General features: G+C 36.2%; 1 protein-coding gene across 1 annotated transcript in view; it reads right to left on the bottom strand.

The window, feature by feature from the left end:
* Positions 1-15171, bottom strand: part of GLRA3 (glycine receptor alpha 3) — a 193447-nt gene that overhangs the window by 43927 nt on the left and 134349 nt on the right. The window lies entirely within an intron of this gene.

The raw sequence follows: 15171 nt of genomic DNA, 5'->3' as shown, positions 1-15171 counted from the left end.
TATGCATTGCGCAATTCCATCTCACCAAAGTCTACTGAAGTCTATTCACATGGAATACTCATCAAATAATGTAAGAAAATGTAGTAGGTTAATAAAAAGCATAACACGGCATACAGACACTTCAAAGGACAGGCATATAAATTCTTTCCTCGGAATGGGTAGCTCCTGAATTAGTTCAACAATTCATTTTGGTTCCACTCCATCAGATATCCCCTTACCTCCTCTCAAATCATTCAGGGCTCTCTCAGCAAAAAGTGAAATTGTCACTGGTCAGGAAAAGACCTAAACTACAATATCTGTGGGGGAAAGTACCAAGGCTTTTATCTTTCTTTCATCATTAACTATTTTAGTTTATGGCATCTGCTTCAATGTTCCAAGTCCTAAAATTAACAATGATATTTTAAATAGAAATGTCAGCTATTCACAGGAAATCAGAGTACAAAGAAAAATCCATGTGGAGCCATTTGTGGAAGAGGAAACTCTTGCACATACTATCAGTGAATTCAGGATAGAACCAGCTAACATATTTTGTGATAAGGAATCAGCATCTTTTGGTAAATGGAAAATTCATATTTATACAGGAGAGGTATCTAAGAAAAGCAGGATTTCGTCTTTTTTTTCCCTCTGAATGAGAAGCTATTGAAATGTACACCCAAAGGCTGACAGAGGGGGAGACGAAAGCGAATGGTACTTGAGGGGAAAGACTATTGTTACAATGTACATCTACCCTGGAGGTAGAGAGAGAGGACACAGGACTGGCTTTTGACCTAAGTCAAATGGACCGATTAAGGAAGCAGAAGCTCTAGACTCATGAAGAAACAAACAAGGGAAATTGTCCCAAACATGTTATCCTGGAGGCAATTTGGTATAGTAGGAAAGAGGCTGTTTAGTGTCTAAAACAGCTGGCATAGAGCAGATTGGGCTGGACTGCAGAAAGAACTGCAGAAAGGGGAGGTGCCTAAGTTTAAGGCACTTCCTTTGCCTCATTTTGACACCGTTAACCTGCCAGAGAAGAAGGTGAAGACCACAACTCAGATTGAGCCTTTCTGCCTGGAGACTGACAGACGAGGTGCTCTGAAGGCACAGACTTGGAAGCACCAGCTAGAGGAAGAACTGAAACAGCAGAGAGAAGCAGCTTGCTTCAAGGCTCGTCCAAACACCGTCATCTCCCAGGAGCCCTTTGTTCCCAAGAAAGGGAAGAAATCCATTGCAAAGGGCCTTTCTGGTTCTCTAGTTCAGGAACCTTTCCAGCTGGCCACTGAGAAGAGAGCCAAGGAGCGGCAGGAGCTGGAGAAGAGAATGGCTGAGGTAGCAGCTCAGAAAATCCAGCAGCTGGAAAAGGCCAAGCACCAGTAGGAAGAGCAGCAGAGGGAGGAGCTGGCCAGGCTACGGAAAGAACTGGTGCACAAGGCAAATCCAATACACAAGTACCAGGGTATGGAAGTAAAGTCAAGTGACCAGCCTCTGACTGTGCCCGTTTCTCCCAAGTTCTCCACTCGATTCCACTGCTAACCTGAGCCGTGAGCTGCAGGCACCACCTGAGAACAGGAGCTGCTCTTTTTATCAAACCAGGAGCCTTCTTTCCTTGACACCAGGGCATGGAGAGAACCCATTTCTCAAGACTTTTACATGCCCATGCCCAACAGAGTGTACCTGACAAGTGTGGACTCCCAATTTTGTTGAGAGTTGTTTTCCTACGTTAGTGAGACTAAGAATGAGACTCAACTGATGCATGTCTAAAAAAAAAAAAGAGCTATGTGTAAGGAAGGCATGATATGTGAAATTTCATCCCAATTTAGACAGACCAACAGAGAAACTTCATTTTGTTTTTATATTCTAAGGTTTTCTTAGTGTCTTCTGTGAAATGAAATGGGCTCTCTGAGATTCCCTCAAAGACAAGCACTAGTCTCTAATGCTAGTCATAGGCGGTATATTTAGGTCCTTGCACTAAATAATCAACCACAGTAAATGATTTAGGTATGGGAAACTCTTAATCACACTAGGCTATTTCCTTATGGACCCTAAAATAGTTGTTTGAAACCAGAAAGAAGATACTGAGTTGGTAGGGGGTCATTCTTTTGTTCGGAATCATTTACATGGATGGTCAACAAAAATAACTAAAGGGTAATTTTGTCTCAGTCATCCTTCAAAAGTAACTTAAAAAAATCAATACTCTTACACAGTTCAAAGTGTTTTAACATCTTAATGCTTTCTGTTGGCAGATCTTTATACAAGTCTGAGGCTGTGAAGGAGAACAGATTGACTAATGAGTCAAGGTGGTGAGTTGAACCGTCTTGTACCATAATCAATTTCACAACAAGAAATACTTTATTCAGGGAACAAAGAATCAATCCTAATTTCAGCCAACAATCTCATATGGTAACTGCAGGGAAACATGTAAACAAATGACTCAATGCAACCAAACATTTGTTTCTTCAAGGATTTATTTGGTACCAACTGTATGCAAGCCATCCATCCTGCTAGGCACATGGCCCAAAGAGTTGTTATTATAGGACAGAAAATTAGTAACGTGGGAAGGGTCCAAAGTACTATGCACATTCAGAAGAAGGACATATGATATCCACTTAGGCCTTGTTTGAACTAGACCTTACAGCAAGACAGTGGCTTCAAATAAAAAATGTGAGAAAAGATAAGGTACTCAGGCAAGTAGAAGAGTGTAATTAGTTGAAAGAAACTGCAAACTCCCCTGGTTTATAATAAGAATAGAAATAGCTTCATTTGTCTGGGGCCAGTGTGCCTGAAGGAGCAGAGGGAATGAAAAGACACATTAAGGTAAGATTGTGTGAATTTCAAATTCAGGTTGAAAACCTTGATTTTTCAAAATTCCCTGTGGGCAATGATGAATAATTGGAATCTTTCAAGCAGGGGAGTGACATGACAAAGATTCTGCTTTAGAGACAGTAGCATCAAGATCCACTCATGAGATTTGCAAGGTGAAAACAACTTTCATAATCATAATAAGACATTTGCCTTTTTCTTCCTGTTGGCATTCGTCCTGATAGTGAAAAAACAATGGGAGGGTAAGACTTCAAACCTTTTAGCATAATTACAGACAGTGACCACAAACTGTGTTGGGGGTTATTCTATTTGTTACCACCATATCTTGTAGTACAAGAATAAAAAAGCCAATTTTAAAGAATGTCCATGATCCTTGGGGCACCTGGGTGGCTCAGTGGGTTAAAGCCTCTGCCTTCGGCTCAAGTCATGATCTCAGGGTCCTGGAATCGAGCCCCGTGTCAGGCTCTCTGCTCAGCGGGGAACCTGCTTCTCCCTCTCTCTGCTGCTTGCCTCTCTGCCTACTTGTGATCTCTCTCTCTCTGTCAATAAGTAAATAAAATCTTTTAAAAAATGTCAATGAGGGACGCCTGGGTGGCTCAGTTGGTTGGACGACTGCCTCCGGCTCAGGGCGTGATCCTGGAGTCCCTGGATCGAGTCCCGCATCAGGCTCCCAGCTCCATGGGGAGTCTGCTTCGCTCTCTGACCTTCTCCTCGCTCGTGCTCTCTCTCACTGTCTCTCTCTCTCAAATAAATAAATAAAATCTTTAAAAAAAAATAAAAAATAAAAAATAAAATATGTCAATGATCCTTGATGAAACAGTAATAAGTTATTGTAATATATTGTTACACCTGTTTTGGCCAATTCTTACTCCTATTCTTTTTTTTTTTTTTCCACATCCTGATTTTAATTCTTCTGGAAAAATAACTAGAAGTAGGATTACTGGATCATTTGATAGCCCTCTTTTTAAATTTTGCTGCAACATGAATAAACTTTGAGGACATTATGTTATGTGAAATAAGCTTGTCACAGAATAACAAATATTGCATGATTCCACTTATTTAAGGTATATAAAATAGTCAAATTAATAGACTCAAAGGGTAAAATAGCAGTTCTCAGGACCCGGGGAGAAGGGAAAATGAGAATTACTAATCCGCAGGCATAAAGTTTTAGTCAAACAAGATGACTAAATTCTAGAGATCTGCTGTACAGCATTGTACCTACATCAACAATAATGTGTTATATACTTAAAATTTAAGAGGGCAAGGGCACCTGGGTGGCTCAGTTCGTTAAGTGTCTGACTCTTGGTTTCTGTTCAGGTCGTGGTCTCGGGGTGGTTAAGACTGAGTCCCAAGTAGGCTCAATAGGGAGTCTGCTTGAGGTTTTTTTTTCTCCCTCTGCCCCTCTCTAAGCTCCCGCATACACTTTCTCTAAAATAAATAAATAAATCTTTAGAAAAATGTAAGATGGCAGCTGTTATGCTAAGTGTTCTTATCACAATACAGTACATTTAGATTTTTTTAAAAGGTCACTTGCATTCTTGAGATGGCAAAGAAATAAAGCTCTCATTCTTTCCCAATGGTCCATGAGGAATGTAAGTCAGAGGCAATATTTCATTATCTCTTTTTGTCAAAATTGAGGATTAATTAAATATATATTTAAGGAAAAAATAAGTTGAAGCAACATCAAAGTTTCAAGTCTAAGTCACTGATAAGTAGCTGTGCCACAGTCTTTAACTTACATCTCATGTCATTAGAGTAGCCTTCTCTGACTGTCTTATAAAAAGACTTTTGTCCAATCAGTCAGAATTAGTTTTTTTAATTCACTTTTCCCATAAAATTTATCTTTATTTGACATTGTATATTTTCATCAATTTGGGGGGGCATTTTTCTACCTAGCTTCCTACGACTGAAACTTCATAAAAGCTGAGATGATTCCCTTTTAGTCACTGACATATTTTTCAGTACCTAAAATATTACATGGCATATAGCAGGTTGTTTGAATATTTGAATTAGAAATGGAGAAAGAGGCAGGGAGGTGTGTGTGTGCATCTTTGTGTGTGTGTGTGTGTGTGTGTGTGTGTGCTCTCACATATGATGATCTTATTTGGGACTACCTTGAGCTTAAGATATCAGCCAGAGATGCAGGCATTGTCATAATCTGACACTGACTTGTGTGTCAAAAATACTTGAAATCATACCTATATATTGAAAGTGAGGTCAAGATTGAAGACAAAGTTTTGAGAGTCACCTATTATAGATGACATTAAAATTACATACCTTGGTTTGCCAAGACTATCCCACATTACTTTTTTTTTTCCCTCAGATCCTCTCTGAGCATGTGTTCTAATTTTATTCTTTTTTAAAAGATTTTATTTACTTATTGGAGAGAGAGACAGAGACCTAGATAGTGAGAGAGGGCAGGAACAAGGATGAGAGGGAGAAGCAAGGCTCCCCCCACTGAGCCAGGAGCCTGATAGGCGACTGGAACCCAGGACTCCGGGATCATGACCTGAGCCAAAGGCAGACACTTGACCTACTGAACCACCTCTAGATTTCTCATTTTTAGATTAGGTATTATTAAGCACTGTTTTAAAATACATCATTGTTGGTTTAATAGATACTTCAATTTTACTTCTAGACTCTCCCATGGTGTAAGAGTATGAGACTATTTTACTATCTTAAATTAACATTATGTTAAATCTGTACAACAGCAAATATCAGGAATGGTCCATCTTTACCAGACCCTTTCAGTAACAAAAAACTAGCACGTCCCTTTCAGAAGCAGCTGACTCCTGATCTGAGTAGTGGCAGAAGTGTTCAACTTTTCCCCCCTGCTGCGCATGGGGTGTACAGACCTGTGACATCTGTGAAGTGTCAGTGAAAGTATCCAAGTGTCATGGAAAATTATAAGTTCCTTGTCAGTGAAAGGAGAATAGTGCTGCTATGGGCCATACAGAAAGCAATCTAAACGCTCTGAAACCTACACCTATTTTATTATTTGGCAACACTCTTAAATCTTGCAATAAATCCTTCTGGCAGCAATGGGCTAAAAGAAGAGAAAGTTCAATATTTATTGGAAAATTAAGCACTGAATTCCATTTTACAACAAGGTTGATGATGAATGTGCAACTTAAACAAGACATGGTTTATATTTAACATTCACAAAAGCTCTGCCTACATAAAAAAACACGAGTCACACAGAGCTAAAAACACATCAACATCGATTTCAAACGTTATAGTCCTTTTAAGGATGCTGCCCAAAGACAGTTATCTGACACGTGCGTTTGTAGGGGCAGGATTTACACATTACTCTATAAAAAAATCAGTTTTTATGTAGATAAAATCATTGTTTTTCTGAATTAATTTCATTCTTTTTTAAATTCATTTTTTCTTGGAAAATGGTGTGACAGGAAATTTGCAAGCAATTAAATGACGTTAGGCTTTTTTCAGTATCATTTCCTGCTTTAAAGAGAATATTGGTTAAATTAATTTTAAATTAATTTTTAAATCTAAGTCTATAATCAAAGTAAATCTTTTGGAATCACACTGGTTGAAGAAGAACTATGTAATGTCATCATAAATTCTATTGTGAAGTATCTCTTATATTTACTTAAAAATTTCAACACTGAGAATAAATGTAATTTGCTTGTGGTATGATGACAGATGGTAGTTACACTTGTGGTGAGCATAGCACAACTTAAAAAAGGGAGTGTCTGTGGAGCTGAAGTGTTCTTGGAATTATTTACAATGCATATATAATTTATTTCATTTTATTTATTTTTATTTTTTTTTTAAAGAATGAAAGAGAGGGGGTTTAGGGAAGGGGCAGAGGGAAAGGGAGAGAAAGAATCTTAAGTAGTCTCCATGCCCAGCATGAAGCCTAACTTGGGGCTTGATCTCACAATCCTGAGATCATGACCTGAGCTGAAATGAAGAGTTGAACACTTAAGTCACTGAGCCACCCAGGCATCCCACATATGATTTATTTTACACACATAAACTGTGACACTTTATCAGTGAAAGAGAAGCTATAGTTGTTAACATTTATAACTTTTTTATTGGAACAGAGTACCTGAAATATATTTTTTGTGTGTGGGACAAAGCTGATGTCGAATTAAAAATTATATTTCATTATGGCTCAGCATGTTTTTTCTATTTATTGCTTGTTATCAGCTATTTTTTTAAATTTAAACATTTGAAGAACTATTTCATGAATCAACTTATATGTTCTACAAAGATATTGAACTTTTGGTAAATAGCTTCTCTAAATTTGGTTGCATGTATTCAAAGTCAGTTGGAAATATTTAATGAAATTATTTTATGAATGGAACACTAAAATTTGGATTCTGAAGATTTTAGTAAATAGCAATTATAAAAATGAAGCTTCTAAACAGAGATCCCTACAATATAAAGGAAGAAAGGTCTCAAATGATACAGCATTTATTGTAATTTGATAACTGTGGAAATGGAAAGACTGTATTACTGCTTGTTTTTAATTGGTTAACTAATATTGAAATGGAAATGGAATTAAGAAGACATATTTTTCAGCATCTTAATTAGGTAAAGAATTAAAAATGTTTCTTAAGTAGAAAAACTACTATGGCTGAGTTTTGTCCTATGAGCCTATTTTTGATAAAGATACTCTTATTCAAGAGAAAGACAATATCTGTAAAATTACAGGGGCTAAAATGGTTACCTACATCAATATAAAATACATAAAATCAAGTTCTGAAATTATCAAGTATAGACAATTGAGTTGAGCTACCTCAACTATAGAGAACAATTTCTTACTAAGAAAATTATAATCTAGGGTCTATAAGGTCAAGTGACTTTTAACAATCTCAAATTTAGTATCAAAATTACAATGTTTAACATGATTCCAATTATTTTGATTTGCTTTAATATACATGCATATATTTCTTTATAAAGGATATATTTTGTTTACTTGTCTGTTTGCTTATTTATTTGTTTGGTTTTTTTATTAATTTTAAGAGACAAGAGAGAAACAGATGGAGAGAGAGCATACTGCCCTCCTGGTGCTTGATCATGTTCGGGATAAGGAGAGGGGGTCTGCAAGGTAGAAAGGATATTTTGAAAAGAAACAGTTCAGAACTATTTAATTCACCTGCTAATTTAAAAGAAAACAAACAAACAAAAACAACAACAACAACAACAACAACAAAAACTATCAGGAGCAGTCGGTGAAGTGGTGCAGTCGGTGAAGTGCCTGACTCTTGGTTTCAGCTCAGGTTGTGATCTTGAGGCTGTGAGATCGAGCCCAGTGTCAGACTCTGTGCTCAGTGCAGAGTTTGCTTCATATTCCCTCTCCTTCTCTCTCTGTCTCTCTCACTCCCTCTCAAATAAATAAACAAATAGATAAATAAAATCTTTAGAGTCTAAAAGAAAGGCACCACAGATACTAAAATTACTATATCTTATAAGTGATAGGGTTTTTATTTTTTTTTAATATTTTAAGTGTCCCCATTTTAATGATAAGTTACATGGTTACTCTAATGGTAAGGAGGAGCTTCAGTGCCCTCATGACAATGAGGAGAAATGAGTACAAGGTCACTTTAACCTGTGTTATTTCACTGGTGTTTTCTGCCCTCCATTTCAAGATGTTTCATCATGGGTCTGGGGCTGGACCCTCACATCCAACAAAATTTGAGGATGGTAAAATATATGGTCTGTTCTCTTGGCATCATTGTACTTTGATAGTCCCCTTTGTTGCCAGGATACAGAATTTCAGCCATACCTTCCAACCAGATCTTATCTTCATTTACGTAGACTTCAGGCTTTGTTTCTTTTATTTATTTTCTATTTTTTTATTCCCTGAAATAATAGGATATAGAAACTACTTTATTGTCAGCCGCATGGTATATCACTTAGAAATTGAGCTTCCCAACTATGTTATATGTTTGTGGAATTTGGGGGATTTCTAGATCTCTTCCAAGTAATGAAACAGCTATAAAAAACAGAGGAACTACTAGTTTAGCTTACCACTGAGCTACCTACCAATCTTCTATCATTTATCTCCTTATGTTTTGACATATGTTGCACTGATATAGTTTTGGTTGTTAGGACGGCCTATGTGGCTGTAGCCACCCTACAAGGTGGTCCCCTCTCAAAGGGACACAGGACATCTCCCTTTTTCAAATATCTCTAACCCCTCAGAAGTGTTTATCATTTAACTGCTCTGTCCTCCCACTTGACTGAATCCCAAATGGGTTGGGGAAAGTGTCCTCAAGGTACCTAGAGAGACTCTGTCACCTCTTTCTCCTGTGAACATGGTTCATCCATGAGGGAAGAACTTCCATTTCCCAATATTGTCACTGGGAATTCCCCCTTTAATTCTCTTTGCTGTCTTCCTCACCTTATGATTTTATCTGCTCTATCAGTTCAGCTGCTCCCTCTGGGTAACTAAGATCCAAGTCTTTTCTTCATAATATTAGAATATGGATTTAAATGCTATTGTATCATTTAAGATGAATATGAATAAAATTTTTATTCTCAGTTTCAGCAAAAATATATAATATGTATAGCAATGAGTTAACAAAGAAATGTGAAAATCAAATAATTGAATTTCTTTGAAAGATGGAGAAGAAGATGGAAATAAAGACAGAAACATGTTGTGGTCTTGTGACACATTATTGTGACCATAATTAATAATTATTCTATAATATCAATTCCACATAAATAAAAATCCTAATGTAATTATCAACTAACCTGAAATACAAATGTATATACATAGCAAAGGCAGTTTTGAAAAGTAAAAGTAAAGAAGCAGATTTGTTTGACAGAGGACAAAATGTACAAATAAAGCTGTAGTATTCAAATGGTTTCAGAGGCTTTGTACCAATTAGATGGAATGGTGTAGAACAGAGGCCAGAACCTCTATTTCTATGTATAGAAATTTAAGGGGAAAATTTCACTTTGCATCTACCCTAGAAAAAAATGTTGATAAATAATAATGGGAAAATTTTCTATATATTTAGAAAAAGGGTTACACAGAAATAAAATTCACTCATATTGAAAATGTAAACACAAGGTACGCTATTCAATTTCTGAGTTAAAATGCCTAACACTGGGGGGTCTGGGTGGCTCAGTTGGTTAAGCATCTGCTTTCATCACAGTTCATGATCTCAGGGTCCTGGAATCGAGCCCCACATTGGACTTCTTGCTCAGCGGGGAGCCTGCTTCTCCCCTGTCTGCCATTCCTCCTGCTTCTGCTCACTCTCTGTCTCTCTCTGACAAATAAATAAATAAAATATTTTTTAAAAAAGGATATTATAAAGATGCATAATATTTTTGTATTTTGGCATATAGAAGGTATACTTTATTAAGAAAAGGGGAGATTTAATTATGTGTATGTATTTAAAACCCTCTGAACTATGAAATATAAAGTTAGACTATCATTAGCATCTATAAAATAACACAGAAATAAATACAAAGAGAGAATTCCATAGAAACATCAGGAAAAGCTTAAACAGGCCGCAGACAGAAGAAAGAGTCATGATTGGAAAAGAGGATGTTCCATGTAAGGGAGATGAAGATATAAGATATAGTTCTATACCAATCACATTAGAAAAATTACTTAAATCTGAAATAAAATTGCAATGTTAATATGCAAAACACTTTTTAATTTTCTGCAGTTTAATATTTGAAATGTCTTTTATATTTGTGTCTTTTATACTTCTTCTATATCTGTGACCATAGACAGAGCACGTGAGACAAAATTGGTTAACATTAGTACAGAAGATCGGGAGCCAAGGCTAAAGCATGTAAGCATGTCTTTGTTTTATCGTCTCTATGGTACAAATTTCCCTGTATAAACATGATCATTTTTTAAATTATTTTTTAAAAGATTTTATTCATTTATTTACTTGAGAGAGAGACTGTAAGCCAGGGAGTAGGGATGTAGGAGCAGGAGAGGGAGAGAGAAAAATCTCAAGCAGACTCCACACATAATATGAGCACATAACCCAAAGTGAGGCTCGATCTCATAACACTGAGATCATGACCTGAGCCAAAATTAAGAGTCAGTAGTTTAACTGAATGAGCCACCTCAGTGTCCCTAAACATGTTTATTTTGAAGACATCATTCAAATATATTATATTGTCACTAAAAGAAATCAAATGACCTTTGGTCATTTAAAAAACAGCTTAAAAGTCCACAGGGGGGAAAAAAGGTTATTTAATACTTTCCACCATGAGTAGTATGTAAAAGAAATACTTATTCAAAGGGAGAATATGACTGAGAATATATTTAAGTTGAAAACAGTTTGAGAATTATAAAACAACTATAGTTTAACATTCAGTTTTAAGTGACCTAGAATCCTCTTTGGCCCAGCTTTCTCAATCAATGGAAAAAAAAAAGAGAAAGGCTGAGATTTCTGGGTTTGACACAGCTTGCAAATGCTGATGTACTTAACTAGCAGCTGGAATTTAAAAAGAAAAAAGAAAAAGAAAAAAAAAAAACAACCGAAAGGAAGAAAATGCTTACACTTGGCACACGCTTGCTGATTATTGCCAGGAGGAATATTACTCAAGTAAATTTTATTGACCTGACAAGGAACAACTGCTATGTCAAAATCTATTTAACTGAAACATTTTTATGTACAATTTGTGCGTTTAGTTTGAATAATCCTACCATTAACCAGGTTGTTCGATGTGGTTTCCTTTAAGTTATAGGCCTGCTCAATTATCTTCTTAGTAATTACACTTTCTCTAGAACTCTCTGTTATAACTAACCTATAAACCGTTATTCCATACTCGTGGTTCTCATTTTGGTTACTAGAGATAGATTTTGAAAGGACTGATGCTTGTTTTAAGTTTGTGAGCTATTAATTCACAGAAGTTTGCTTGGTCCACATCTTCATTGTGTGACTTTGGAAAAGTCACTCAACCTTTCTCAACCTTAATTTGCTGATATTTACAATGGAAATAAAGCCCATCTCATCAAGTTGTGCTTAGGACTAAATCAGGTAATAGGTGTAAAAGATAATAAAAGTACTGTGGCATCACCTTTTTGTAAGACTTGTAACTACACTGTTTTTATGATATCACCCTATGTTTAGGATATCTGACAATCAGCAAAAGTGAATTTACCAAGATGAGGACACACCGGAAGAGAATAGTCATGGGGTTAAGCAGGCTGGAATGTTTAAGTGGGGAGTAATCTTAGAAGTAGCTTGTTCATTAGTGAATATTTGTGTCTTGGGAAAACTTGCTTTAAAACTAACATTGCAACCACAGAGGTTTCAGTAATACTTAGCAAAATAAGAATCATTCATATCTCTGACTCGCCGGGCAAAAGGCATAGTATTATTTTGAATAATACTTTGCTAAATTATGAAAGAGCTTGAAAACAGTAGAGATTATTAGGAAATAATAGTCAAAAATCTTCACCAAATTCCTTAAATAGTCTTGGCATAAATTCCAGAGAAACTGGTTTGAGATGTGGTTTTGAAATGAATCTGAAAATTAAATAGCAAAAGCCTCCCATCTATCTTTAGATATTTCTATCCAAAAACCCTATTGAAGCATGTTTTGGAAGCTTCTTACAATTTTTGTCAGTATTTTTTTTAAGTTGACCTTGAAAAGTTCTCTTCCTATAATTTTAGGGATTTAGGTTGTTCTTTGTGGAAAAGATTCCTCTCTTTCATGAGGTACTTTCCTTGCATTTTCTTTTCTAACCTGAATAATTAAAATTTCTTTAACTTTCTCACATTGGTGAGTTTTTCCTGTGTGTTACCTACATTCCTCTTTAGATATGAAATAAGGAATTACAGTGATAGTTCATATACCCCATGTCATCTTTGTCTTTTTATGAATAACAATAGTTTATGATGATGTTAGGAAATTATTATTCAATGTTCTTCCAAGATTAAAAAAATCTGCATGTCTTTTTTCACTTGGGGAAAAGTTGTCAATTTAGAAATTTTTGTTATGGTATAAATTAAAGGCTGAACATTAAAATCTTTAGTTTTTTCCCTCACCTTATTCCTGCACATCAGTTTGCACTGTCAGTCCCTTAGGGGCATAGTCTAAGTCATAACATAGCTGTTTCCTTCCCTCAGAGACTAGTAACTTGTGAAGCAAAGAAAATACATTTATAAACAAAACTGTGATATCAATGAAAATTTGTTCTTTGAAAAGATAGCTTTATGTTTTACTTCATACAGCCAATTTTTTTTTTAAAAAGGTCATATAATAGATTCTGAACTTCAGTAGTAATATAATCTAATTCTGAGAAGGAACACTAGTGGTCACTTTAATATTTAGTTTATCTTTAGTAGAAATGTCACTCAATCTTACACATTACCAGCAATAACACACAGAAATTGGGGCACAAATCACACACTATTTTTTAAATTATATAAAACATGTAATGAAAAGTAAGGCTTTATTGCAGAATTCTTTCTGTAGCATATATGGCTTAATATTTTTTATTGATATTTAATAAATTCTACTGCTGTGAATTTTGGAGATGAAAATTGTCATGGTAAATCGCTGATACTTTCTAACTGAACTTGACACTAAAAAAAAAAGTATTAGAAAGATAAATGAAACTGATACAATTTCTTTACACCCAACAGCAAGCATTCACAGTATTTCTTCTAGAATTCTCTCGTGAGGGTGAATGAGGATGTTATAGACTGGAGGCATAATAGTATATTAAACTTCTGGCTTTTATAAAAGCAACTGGGTAAAATTCTGTTGAGATTTGACAAATAAACACTCCACGGGGCAGGCCTTTAGATTTGATAAAGGAAATGTTTGAACTTCAAACCTACAGGCATCCCTAGAGATACCTTGCAGGTTTAGGTCTAGATCAGTGCAATAAAGTGAATATTGCAATAAAAGGAGTCAAATAACTTTTTGGCTTCCCAGTGCATGTAAAAGTTATGTTTATACTCTAGTCTAGTAAGTGGACAATAGCAATAAGTACAGAGGAAAAAAAATGTACATAACTTAATTTAAAAAGATTTTATTGCTAAAAAATGCTAACCATCATCTGAGCTCTCAGTGAGTCACAGATCACAGTCACAGCTTTTTTGCTGGTGGAGGGTCTTGCCTTGATGTGGTGGCTGCTAACAGTTGAGGTGGCAATGGCAATTTCTTAAAACAAGATAATAAAGTCTGCCACATCAGCTGACTCTTCATTTCACCTATGATATCTCTGCAGCACGTGATGCTGTTGGATAGCATTTTCCCCAAAGAACTTTTTTCAAAACTAGAGTCCACTCCCACAAACACTTGGTGCTGCTCTATTGACTAAATTTATGTAACGTTCTAAATCTTTTTTTGTCATTTCAGCAATGACAACAACATTTCAGTCTTCATAGCATCTTCACCAGGAGCAGATTCCATCTCCAAAAAATACTCCATAAGAAAGAGTTCATCTATTCCAGTTCTATCATGAGATTGAAGCAATTCAGTCCCATTTTCAGGCTCCACTTCTAATTCTAGATCTCTCGCTATTTCCACCACATCTCCAGTTACTGCCTCCAATGAAGTCTACAAGTATTCCATGAAGAAATGGAATCAACTTCTTCCAAATTCTTCTGCACGTTGATATTTTGATCTCTTCCCATGAATCATTAGTGTTCTTAATGGCACCTAGAACGGTGAGTCCTTTCTAGAAGGTTTTCAATCTCTATTGCCCAGATCCATCAGAGGAATCACTATGTATAGCAGCTAGAGTCTTACAAAATGTATTTCTCAGATAATAAGACTTGGAAGTCAGAATTACTCCTTCAGAATGGATATTGTGTTTGCAGGCTTGAAACCAACATTAATGTCATTGTCCATCTCTGTCAGGGTTCTTGGGTGACCAAGTAGATGGTCAAGGAGCAGTCATATTTTGAAGATTTTATTTTTATTTATTTATTTGACACAGAGAGATGACAAGCAGGCAGAGAGGCAGGCAGAGAGAGAGGACGAAGCAAGCTTCCCGCTGAGCAGAGAGCCCGATGGGGGGCTTGATCCCAGGACGCTGAGATCAGACCTGAGCCGAAGGCAGCGGCTTAACCCACTGAGCCACCCAGGCACCCCAGGGAGCAGTCATATTTTGAAAGGGATCTTTTTTTCTGAGCAGTAAGTCTCAGGATGCTCTTAAAATATTCAGTAAACTATGTTGTAGACAGATGTGTTGGCATCCAGGCTTTGTTTTTCAAATTAGAGCACAGGCAGAATAAATTTAGCATTAGTTCTTAAGGGTTCTAGGATTTTTGGCATTGGCTTCAACTTAAAGTCACCAGCTTTTCAGATTTCTGAGGGGTTTGAAGTGGCGGGGGTGTGGGAGGTTGGGGTACCAGGTGGTGGGTATTATAGAGGGCACGGCTTGCATGGAGCACTAGGTGTGGTGAA

The sequence above is a fragment of the Neovison vison genome, chromosome 11, assembly GCF_020171115.1.
Source record: "Neovison vison isolate M4711 chromosome 11, ASM_NN_V1, whole genome shotgun sequence".
In the NCBI taxonomy this organism is placed as follows: Eukaryota; Metazoa; Chordata; class Mammalia; order Carnivora; family Mustelidae; genus Neogale; species Neogale vison.
The sequence above is the reverse complement of the archived record's forward strand: the minus strand, read 5'-3'. Positions and strand labels throughout refer to the sequence as shown.